Source organism: Scardinius erythrophthalmus (genome assembly GCF_964197995.2).
Source record: "Scardinius erythrophthalmus genome assembly, chromosome: 14".
Taxonomy (NCBI): domain Eukaryota; kingdom Metazoa; phylum Chordata; class Actinopteri; order Cypriniformes; family Leuciscidae; genus Scardinius; species Scardinius erythrophthalmus.
This window is the reverse complement of record NC_138234.1, coordinates 26,814,449-26,827,045: the sequence shown is the minus strand read 5'-3', so window position 1 is coordinate 26,827,045 and position 12,597 is coordinate 26,814,449. Positions and strand designations below refer to the sequence as shown.

Genomic DNA, 12,597 nt, shown 5'->3' with positions numbered 1-12,597 from the left:
AACCAGTTCTAATAACCAGTTAACAGGGGCGGAGAGAGGAAGTAGTTTTTTTCTCTTGCACCTATGAACAACAAACCCACCGCTGAAACTTGTCATGAGTATGATAATACTCATTTTTGAATGCAATCATCAATATAGTTAATATATATATATATATATATATATATATATATATATATATATATATATAGAGAGAGAGAGAGAGAGAGAGAGAGAGAGAGAGAGAGAGAGAGAGAGAGAGAGAGAGAAGCTACACACATTCAGATTCTATGAGAACATCCTCTCTAAGGTATTGCTCTCTTGTTGCCGTGAGTAACATAATACCTTTACCAGGAGCCCTGTTATTGTCAGAATGAATTTGATTCTAACAGGAAGTGAGGTGAAAAGTTGTTTTAAACCTTGAAGAGGAATAAATGCAGTGGATGAAATAATACAGTTTTTCTCGATTGCGTAAACACTACAACCAGGCTTTTGAACTAAAACTTCAAAACCATAATGCCATTTATCAAAAAGCACACCCATTTCACTAAACTATAAACATATTCCCTGTTTTGACACATGAGTCAGATTTGTTGAACTGTCACTGCAAAACTCTAGACACAAATCCCTTCATTTCTCATTGCCTACACCATGTTGTCATGTATAAAGCACTAGCATTCAATATTGTTCACTCAAGTCAGCACAGCTTCAGCTCAGTTAGCACACAATTACCCAACTGGAAACACTAAGAGTCAAAATTTAACACACATTAATCAGATCCTTCAATAGATAGATAAAAGGGCCCAAATCAGAAAGACATGGAGGAAGAGGGATAAGAAGGAGGAGGAGGAAGGGCAAGGACAAGAAGACAAGCACCCTTACGAGTGCTATTAGTATACTTCTTTTCAACTAAAAAATAAGAAAGTATACTTTCAGTCTACTTTTTATGTACTTCTCAGAAATATACTTCAAATTCCACTTAAGTATACTTGACTTATACTGACAGAAAAGTGTAAGTATATTTGGCCTGTACTTGTTGATCGATATATACTTAAAGGTATAATTAAGTAGTCTTGGCTTGTACTTGTGTTTACTATTTTGATTGAGTAGCTTATTAAATACTTTTTTAAAAAAAAAACATAATATTACACACTGTCTTACAAACTAACATGTTCAAGTTTATATAGTAACAAGCTTTCGGGTGGAATAGTTTATAGAGTAAATACAGTTTTTCTTAATTGTTTACACGCAAATACTGGTACTTGAGACACAATGATCACAACATGTAACACATTCACCAACCCCCTGAACCAGTTCTGCTAAACTACAAGCACAATTCCTGCTTTACACTCAAATTGCAGATCTAAAACACACTTTTTTCAAAACACCACACAATTCTCTGCTTTTGGCACAATTTTCATGCAGAAAATCTCTTGTTTTCACAAGGAACACACTGTCATTCAGATATGCACACTGACTCATCACATGGACAAACACCCGTCACACAGTTTTACAATTAGCAGTCAGAGCTTTAGCATAAAAGGGCAACAGGTGAGCTCCTCAATGGAGCAATGGATGCCAACACTCTTCTGTTGTTTGTATGTAGACCACTGTATGTGCAACTTTGTGTTGTTTGGGATGTACACTGTGTACATTGTTTTTTTTGGGAAAAATAAAATATATTTGTTACCGTGTATTTGTGTGTTCTGAGTATAAAAACAATATTCTCAAATATTTTACAACACACTTATGTATGTACTGTCTGTAGTAAGTGCAACACTGAACAAAAAAAAAGGCCTAAATCATTATGATGACTGGAGAAGAAGTGTTTTCCATAGTGTTTTACATTGAGCACATCAGTGTTCAACTGGTTCTTATAAATGTCTATTCATATGATGGTTTGTGTGTGTCATTTGAAAACAAAATACCATTTTGAGAAGAAATAACATTGTTTTGATTGTAAAGTTTCATTTTGCAGGAGAATTGAGGGGTTTTGCCCATTGTGTGTGTGTTTTTGGATTTGTGTGTAGAGTTCTGAGAATATGAGGCATGCTTTCAGAAAATGTGTGTAAACAATCGAGAAAAACTGTAATTACACTTAAGTGTACTTGACTTATACTGAGAGAAAAGTCCAAGTATATTTGGCCTGTACTTGTACTCAATCTTTTGATCGAGATGTACTTAAAAGTTTAATTATTCAAAGTATACTTGGCTTGTAGTTGTGTTAACTCTTTTGATTGAGTAGCCTATTAAATATACTTTTTAGCGCAATTTTCCAACGGACAAAATTGCGATTGTTAACTCATGATTTCTGTTCTGTCTGTGCGCACCAATCTTGCACTTCTATCTCCTCCTCAACCAGACCACCTAGAGACTTCGGGTTTTCGGCATTATGTTGAGGAAGGTCTAATCTCGGGAACGCACACAAAAAACAAAAACAACAAAAAAAAAAAACATAAAAAGATTTACTATCCCTTAGTGTTGTGATCCCATGACGTCAGAAAATTGCGCTAAAACACTCACTGAGTTTTTATTACTTGTTTTTACATAGTTTTTCATATACAGTCTTATGAAACTTACATTGTTTGAAAATATTGATTAAAATATTGATATAAAACAGATATGTTTCTAATTCTGTGTATATGAATTTTTGGGTAGGCTAGTCCAATGGTAGTGCACATAGGAATTTACTTTAATTCTACTTTACTCTTTCCCCACCATTGACTGAATTTTCCAGCTATCCATGTTTTCACTGTTATACGGCAGGGCCAGAGCCATATAGAGATAGAGTTGCGACAACACCATTGACTACAATGGAACATTTTTTTACAGCAATGGCGGCTCGTGGAGCCTCTCAATAGTTCCCGGAAGTAGCAGCAGCGCGGTAGAACAGACCGTTTGTGATGCACTTTTAAAAGGTAAGACGTTTAAAGGTCCCGTTGCATGCGATTCCATGTTTCAAACTTTAGTTAGTGTGTAATGTTGCTGTTAGAGCATAAATAATATCTGTAAAATTATAAAGCTCAAAGTTCAATGCCAAGCGAGATATTTTATTTAACAGAAGTTGACTACAAAAAACGGCTCGATTGGACTACACCCCTCTACATCCTGCATTAGTGACATCACCAGAACCGTTTCTTGACTAACCTCCGCCCACAGGAATGCTCCCTCAACTCTACTGGCTACTTGCGCACTTCTTATAACTTAGCCTACTGTGTTTACTCAGCTCTTTCTGAAGTAAAACTGACGCTTCATCTTTTGTGTGATGTACAATAAACTTTATTAAACTCATCAGTACATGTTTGATCATCATTCAGACAGCAGACTTGTAGGCTATTAATAAATAATGGATACATAGCCTACAAGCAGATGACAAATACGTTATAATAACCGTAATTAAACTACTAAACCATACCTGTTTCATCTCTATACAGCAATCTGACTCTGTAGGCATTATTGTCCGACTCGAAATGAACGCCGTTACTGAGAGTTTCTGATATTATCATCATTCCGTGAGATGAATTTTTCCTGACAGACTGAGCACGAGCTCATGAAGCTCCGCCCCCTGGGCCGTGCAGCAGCAGCTCATTTGCATTTAAAGGGGACACACTGAAACGGCTCGTTTTTCTGAGCCCCAAAAAATGTCAATTTAAACATGCTGTAAAAAATGATCTGTTGGGTATTTTGAGCTCAAACTTCACATACACACTCTGGGGACATCAGAGACTTATTTTACATCTTGTGAAAAGGGGCATAGAACGGGACCTTTAAAGAATAAGATTGTATATTATCAGTACATCTGAATCAAATTAACTTGTGTATAAAAGCATGCTGGTTGATTATTGCTCTCTGAATTAGTAGTTTTATGGGACGTTATCAGATAAAAGATAGGTCATTGGATAAAGTTAGTTACGCATAACAAACCACGAACAGCCTATTAATGATTAAAACTGTTCTATTAATGAATTTTTATCCTTTGTTGTGTAATAAGAGGGAAAGGCTTCTAAACAGGGGTTAAATATAACATTAGGGAGTGTGATAGTGATTGGTGGAAGTGATAAAATGAGAATATCCGTTTCATTCCTCATTAAATGTGCAATAACAAAACATTGTGTTTTCGTTGACTACCTGTCTATATCATGTTTCAGCTCAGCTGATTTTTGGATTGATGGGAAAGGGAAGTTTATTCGTGAGAATATGTTGAGGGATATGTAGTGAAATAGGCCTACAATATGATTTAGCAGTTTATTGTCATAAATATCAAAAATCTAAAAGGTGTGCATCATACATGAGACCTGGGTGAACAGTGTACAGTTGGTTTTATGACTGTAAGTTTATATGTCACTTTTCATGTTACGAGTTTGACAGTATATGATTCGTCGGCTACCCAGCTAACAATTTAACGTTCTGGGAACGTTAGTTTTTGGTTCCCAGAACGTTCCCAAGAACGTTCCCTATTGGTTAGCCAGGAAAGTTTTCTTTACGTTAATAGAACGTTCCCTATAGGTTAGGGGAACGTTCCCGGAACGTTGCCGAAAGGTTCCCAGAACGTTCCCGGAAGGTTCTCGGAACGTTCTCCTAACGTCTACACATCCTGATATGCCTGTACACAAATTATAGGTCTACAAACATATTCTACATTGTTTATTGTTCAAACACTTAAGAATCCTATGAATATATTATTACAATAAATTGAATTTACAGAAACTATCATTAATAAGTAAATCAATCAGTTTGTATTAAATAAATAAATCAGCACACAATCCATGTTTTTGTTGATTCATTGTTTAATTATCAACCTAAAATAAGTCATTAAAAACAGCGTTAGCAAAATGTATTCAGGAACAGTAATTTACATTTAATATTTCAAACATGAAAATATTTCAATAAATAAAACTGCACAAACATTTTAATTAAAACTATCTTTTGCAAACTGTAGCCTATAACTTTGGCTAAAAAGTTGAAAAAGTATTTATTTATATACAATCTACATGAATGTGCCAATCTTCACACCGCTCAAAACATTTAAACTCCCAACACCATCTGCAAATTTAACAAGAAAATAAAAAGACAATGTGTTACATGGACACACAATCCCATGCCAAAATTCAAGCCCTGTAATGGCATTAATATTCATCTGGAGCAAATGAAAAGAGTGAGGTGGGATTGTGTGTCACAAGCTGTAGGAGATATGAGAGCACGAGCGCTGCTGGTATCATGTATTTATTCAGATATTTCAGCATCAATGTGTATAGAAAAATTTATATATTTTGAAGGGATCCAAATTTAAGAATCTATTTCAGATATGTTTCCTTACATAACATCACGGTGAAGAATACTGATTTTAGCATTTGAGGTTTTAATTTAGATAGTATATAAACTGAGAAAGTGATTATTGAGTCTCTAGCAAGAGTCTCCTATTCCTACCAGACCTGTTTTCTCTATTGTGTTTTAAATGAGTCTTTAATGGCTCTAGCCAGTAGCTCCAAGACGCACCCTTTGTCTTAAATGGCTCTGGGATGGCCCGTGGAACCAGAGTTTCCTGGCCAGTATCAGCATTTGAATAGGTATGCTGATTAAATTGATACTGGTAAACACGCTGGGGTCTGGGGCAGGTTACCTTAACCTGTATACCTCATTTACATGCTTTGTTTGTATTTGTCTCCACCTTCAAAAAGTCCCTCCTCCTAAAATGCCTATAAGATAACATGTAAAGTTAGATCAGATCATGTTGGAAGTTTCTACAGCCGTGTACAGAGGAGTTCTCAATAAAGAATAACTTCCGTTGAACGCGATCCCAACTGTCTCCTGGTCTCTGCTTTGAAGAAAGAAAAACTTTACAACAGATGGTGCCTTGTGACCCGGATGGAGAAAAAGGAAACTCAAAGAACTGCATCTTGAAACTTCAAGCTCAAAGATCTCAACGAAGCTGACTGAGTTCCAGACTGAATCTTCTGAATCCAGATTGAAAACTTCAAGCTCCAAAAAGATCTCAAAGACTGATTTTTTTCCAGACGGAATCTTTCTCTACAAATGAAAGACTCGGTGAGTTTCACTCCATTAAAAGAACCAATGCAGACCAGTACAAATGTTTTCCTCTGCGCCGTTCAGAGAAGAAGTTAACAAACAGCTGTAGAGTTTGGTTAACTAAAGATAAGCCTCTAAAAAAGTTTTTCTTTTAGAGATGAAATTTACCCCCTGTTGTTGGCAGGGAAGATTAACAGTTACATGTTAATATTGTGTGTATGCTCTTGCTAGAGAAGACCTATCTGTAAGCTAGAGAATTAGCTTTAGAATTAGATTTAGCTTCTTGTGCTAATAAGATTGTACCCTATGTTTGCAAGACAGTAGAGAGAAGTTTTTTTTAGTGTTTGTTTGTGGTAACAAAAAAATTCACAAAATGTTTAGGAAAAGTACTAGACAGATTACACCTTTTTGGACAGATAGTGAATTCAAGTCTTTGTTATCAGAGCACATGGACTCCATCGTGACTAAGCCAGTCAGATTGAATTTAACCAAGAAATTTGGCATTGATCCAGAGAAAGTGTGGTCAATTGAAGATTGCAAGAAAGTGTTGAGTGCATGTATCAGGAAGAAAAATCTGAAAGGCATCATCGGTTGTCACCGAGAATTTAGCTTATCCATTGCACAAGAACAAGCGCAGTGTATTGCTAAGTTGAAAGAACAGATCAAACAATTGCAGACTCAGGTGTCCTGTCTCAAGACAAACGTGGGCCATAACAAAGCCTCAACCAAATGTGATTTAGAAGACCAACAGTCAGAGGAAAGCTATCCTGATTTACAGTCTTTTGATAGTATAGAGGACAATGTCAATACAGATGTAAATGCAGTTGAAGTGTGCGTAGCTAGACAAAAGCCTCAGGGAAAAGGTGTTGATACAGTTCCATTTGCAACCCCCATATTGCAGCCACAAGCAATCAAAACATCTTTAGGTCCTAAAGAGATTGAGAGAATTGCTGAAAGTTTGCCATCAGTGCAAAGAAATTTTTCTGAGTTTAGAAGAGCATTGATCAGCAAAATGCGGCTCTATGATATGACTCTAGCTGAAGTCACCCAGCTAATATCACAGATCTTGACTGAGTCAGAATTCAATGATTTTGAAAGTGCTGTAAATAATTCTGAACTGCAACAGGCCAGTAAAGATGAATTGAGAGAGGAAGTTGTTAAAGTGTTAAAAAACATTGTTGGACCGAAGGTGGACTGGTCAAAGCTCACTAATTGTGTACAGAAGGAGGATGAAACTGTTTGTGAGTACACAGAAAGATTTTGCCAGACCGCTGCCGCTTACAGCGGAATTGCCGACACTTCAGAGAAAGTGTTAGGTCATAATGGTCCTCTAGTTCGTGCATGGTCCGATGGTCTTTTGTCAGAACATAGAAATGCATTGCCTTTCTTAGATCTTACATGGTCAAATAGAACCCTGCAAGACAACTTGGACAGTTTAGCTATTTGGGAAAGAGACTTTGATGTCAAGGCAAGAGTAAAAATTGCAGCAGCATCCTTTAAGGTTAACTCAGAGAAGCCAAAGAAACGCAAAAGTCCTAGAGAAGCCAGTTGTTCTTACTGTGGCAAGCACGGACATTTTGGAAAAGAATGTCGAAAAAATAAAAATAACTTAAGACAAGTTAACAATGTTATGCAGCTCTTGCTACATTTGTTTGCTACTTTGAAGCAACCCCTCCCCTCGTCACTGGACTCGTGGGTAAGCTTTTTGAGGTGTTAACAATTTGGGCTGTGATTGCTTAATCTCCCCAGTAACTTACAACAAAGATGAAAGACTTATTTTTTTTTGTTTAATAGAACAAAAGGAAAGTGACTGTCACAGCCTTTGTTTGGGGGACATTCAGAAAACTCACAGCCATAAATGTTACACTGCAGAACACTACAATCAGACCTCCATGCTCTATATGATGTCTATTAAGACTGATGTTTCACTGGAGAATGAAAATGTGCCAATTTTCTCACACACTGTACAGTGTGTGCACAACACAGGGACAGAATAGGACACGGTTCAGTGAGGGCCCTGGAAAGAACTGACGCAACAGGCGTCGGGGGCCAATCCAGGGTGAAGACACTACCTCATAGGCCTTTCCTCATTTAGTCCATCCTTACCTCACTGGTCCATAGGTGTCAAATCAATTAAGAAATAGGGAAAGAATGAAACGACAACAGTACACTCTGAAAACGATAGAACCATTGTGTTTAAACTGCTACAACCGTAGTGTTTTGAAGAAATACTGCTCTCTGTTTTTCTGTTTTCTGTCTTACAGTGTGCAGATAAAACTTGATGGCTTTTTCAAGATCCATATGCAGCGACCGTCTCATCTGCGTATGAAGCCCCAACCTCAAGAAGACAACCAGACCCACTGCTGAACGAACTATCACAAAAGAAAATGAAAAATACACAACGCAGAAAATTCACGGACCCTAAATTGCATGTTTGTTTCTGTGTCAGCATGCAATTACAGATGAACAACACAGAGCAAGTTATATGTGCCTGTAACTTACACCAGTTACAAGAATGAACTTTATGTGTCTAAATTTGTATTTTTGTGAGTTTGTAAGAACTCTCAAAGAGGGGACTGAAGGGATCCAAATTTAAGAATCTATTTCAGATATGTTTCCTTACATAACATCACGGTGAAGAATACTGATTTTAGCATTTGAGGTTTTAATTTAGATAGTATATAAACTGAGAAAGTGATTATTGAGTCTCTAGCAAGAGTCTCCTATTCCTACCAGACCTGTTTTCTCTATTGTGTTTTAAATGAGTCTTTAATGGCTCTAGCCAGTAGCTCCAAGATGAACCCTTTGTCTTAAATGGCTCTGGGATGGCCCGTGGAACCAGAGTTTCCTGGCCAGTATCAGCATTTGAATAGGTATGCTGATTAAATTGATACTGGTAAACACGCTGGGGTCTGGGGCAGGTTACCTTAACCTGTATACCTCATTTACATGCTTTGTTTGTATTTGTCTCCACCTTCAAAAAGTCCCTCCTCCTAAAATGCCTATAAGATAACATGTAAAGTTATGTTAGATCAGATCATGTTGGAAGTTTCTACAGCCGTGTACAGAGGAGTTCTCAATAAAGAATAACTTCCGTTGAACGCGATCCCAACTGTCTCCTGGTCTCTGCTTTGAAGAAAGAAAAACTTTACAACAATTTCAAAACACTACATTGCATTTATTTATATTGCACTATTTATTATTTCAGACTACAAATCAAAAAAGGAATGTTTAATATAGGGGTAAGGATACCCATTAAGCCTCTCTCTCTGAAGTCTAATAAAAAACAGAGAAAATAATATTTAAGTCTAGTGAACTCTGAGTCTCTGACCTGCGAATTCGCTCTACCTTTTATGTATAAGTCTCACCTCCAATGAAGAATTTGAAAACCTGTAACTGCTGTGTTGTTTATGAGAAAGAAAGTGAAAAAAAGTTTGAAACTGCTATCAAATTTTTTTTTTTATCTCTGTGACTTTACACCTACAGATTCCACTGTCACAGGTGCTCAGTTTTGCTATAATGAAACCCTCACAGAACATGGTAATAATCAGCCATCCATGCAAAAGCAAAGGTCGGTGTAGTTTACAGGTGCATCTGTCCAGGCCAACGTCTGATGCCTTGATGCCTTCCGCTGGAACCTGAAATAAAAAAAATAGTACAGTTCAAAATCTATCATACATACATCTCATCTGGTATCACAAATTATCATTCCAGGTTCACTTTAAGATATGCTCAATATTAGTGCTGCACGATATTGAAAAATTTAGAGTTTATTTAGAGATATCAGCCGTATGGTTTAGTGCATGCGCTAACGGCTCCAGGTTTGTATCTGGTAAATTACCCCACTAATAATGCCCAGAATGGTACCAAACTACTACAGTAGTACAAACAGGTTCTGTACTCATTAAACGAGGCATTGGAAAGTTTGTAAGTACATCAGGAGTTTATTTAAATAACACTTGCCTGACGGCGAATGCTACTGCTGATGTTGACGTCACTTTATGAGTACAGAACCTATTTGTACTACTCATTTTCCCCCGACATAGAGCAGACCGGCACACAACAAAAACTGCTGTTCGGATGTTCCCTTTTCTGATATTTTAGCCTTCGTGACATTTTAATTAAAACAGAAGTAAGAATTTTAGTGTAATAAGCAAAAATTAACAGTAAACTCAGAGATCACCTACCGCTGCAGATGTGTACGGAAGTGAAAAGCGGAAATGCTTAGACCTCTTTCCGGTTCAACCGCTGGGCGCTCCGCATAACCCCTATTGGGGGGATTTTGTAGAGGAGTGAACCTGCATAGAAAATTACAATAGATAACAAGCATAGATAAATACAATAGAAGAAAAACACAGTTGAAATAAGCAGTGCATTATGTTTTTCAGTTAAATCTAACTTATCAGGTACAGAAATTGATTTATCAAAATATAAAATAAGTCTTCAGTGTAAAAATAAAATAACTATAAAATGAATGTATCTTTGCTAAAGCTACAAGTCATTTTCTCTTTTGATGTTTGATCACCATTGGCGACACAAACAGCTGCGGGTACGTTAGGCTGCTGTCCCTTTAAGACGAATGCGCAGAACTAATATAAATGACACGCATCCGTTTTCTTTCTGTTTAAAACACAAGACAAGAGGAAACTCGCCATTTTGACTTCATTTTGCGTGCACATGTCTGTAAAAAAAAAAGTGAAAGAGAACTGAATTCGGCTAAACTCACCTTCTTCATCTACTGACTGTGGATGGCATCAAGGTCTTGTCCTGAAGAATACAGGGACAAACAATAGGGATTTTATCTCATCTGGTAAAAAGAGCAAAGCCATAACTTTAAGAACTCTACTGATATATTTACCCCCTGATATTGCATTGGGGATATCAATTCAAACATTTTTAAAGGCTAAGAGTATGAGCCACAGCTGCCCAAGATATCAAGGGGTTGCAAATTAGTCATGGCTATAAACCTGTATGCATGGCATCTACTTTGTATTTTTTATAAAGCAATGTTCTATGCATTTGTCCCTGTCAAATAAACATTAAATAAATAAATCTGTGAAAAATAACTGCCTAAAGTTGTCGACCCCCTGAACCGCATTTAAAAGTACAAAGAATTTCAGTATTGATCAATAAAAAAATACATAAATACCTTTGAGTTGGACAGTATGGTGTCAGTCTCATTGGCCAACATAATTCAAAACAGACCTAAAGAAATAAAATAAAATATAGTAATCATCAGGATATCATGTTATCATAATAGTTAAATGAATTATTATAACTATGACCATTATAATATTGTATTAGTCGCCTATTATTTAGCTGATTATTTAGCTTACAGGCTTCTCAAGGACAATCTCACTGAAAAAACTTGGGGTTAATGATTTTAAAATGTGAGACTTATTTCAAAAGCATAAATCTTACAGACCCCAAACCTTTGAACAGCAGTGCACTGCATGTTTGAGGTGGTTTTGCTTACTAGTCATATGGTTCAGATTTTCTTGGACAGGGAGTGCAGCAGGCCATCACAGCATGATGATCTAGGAACATAACATGCTGTTATGCTGTTTGTGATAGGTTTATTACAAGTAACCAAGCTAGAACAGAGGTGAAATACATATAAATAATATAAATATAAATACATATAGATAAATATATACAAATCTTAAGATAATATTTTGTGAAATAAATGCATATGGAATTATGATCATGATTAAACAATAACTCACCCCTTGTTGTAGAGTTTTATTTTTTCTCTCGCTATTCTGAAATCACATTTTAGCAATATTGGTAAGTGACGTCACTGATTAAGTTAACAATACAGTGCATTCTTTTAGGTTAGCCTAAATAAATTAGCTTACTTCCCATTGACAAATTACCAGCAAAACTATCAAAAACTGTTATCTACACTAAATATGTGTTTAAAAACCCAAACTTTCATAAATAAGACCTCAACTTAACGTAACTTAGGCCTAACGTTGTCTTTTGAAAACGGTTAGCTAGCGTAGATGCTAACGGACTTTTTCAAAGACATAAAACCATTTTTTTTAAATAAATATTTAACAGAAGCGTGTCAATTACACGTAAGAAATGTGTCAGGGGCGTTTGTGTGTATTATTTGTGAGATTTTTTTGTTTAAACTTACCTGAAAGCAGTGAAACCAACAGCGAGAGACGGGAGTTTTGTTGTTTGTCAGTTGTCGATGACGTTTCCATCTGCTCTCGCGCAGCGCACGTGCTCCAGTGTTTGATCACGCGCATGCGCATTAAAACACTTCAAAGTCACGCAGCATTTAACATATAGAATTAAAATATATAACATAATTTAAAATATCATTAATAAAAAGTTATTGCGAATAGATCTGAACGTTGTTGGTTATCTTATAACCTTAGGGGACCGTACTGACGACGTTGTCAGTTGAATCTGCCTGTTAGTAAGTGATATTAAAATAATAACCTGCAGAGAACGTTCTCAGAACGTTCTCTTTAGGTTATAAAAATAAAACCTAAAACCTGCAAGGAAACGTTCTGGGAAGGTTCTCTTTAGGTTATAAAAATTAAACCTAAAGATAACCTACAGGGAACGTTCTGGGAA

General features: G+C 36.4%; 1 long non-coding RNA gene across 1 annotated transcript; it reads right to left on the bottom strand.

Annotated features, from left to right (window-relative positions):
- Positions 1–9,509: 9,509 nt before the first annotated feature.
- On the bottom strand, positions 9,510–11,292 carry LOC308701778. Its single transcript, XR_014031508.1, has 4 exons — positions 11,156–11,292; positions 10,733–10,773; positions 10,194–10,304; positions 9,510–9,644 (listed from the first exon to the last, which is right to left on the bottom strand). It is a non-coding gene; the product is annotated as an uncharacterized lncRNA (long non-coding RNA).
- Positions 11,293–12,597: the final 1,305 nt, after the last annotated feature.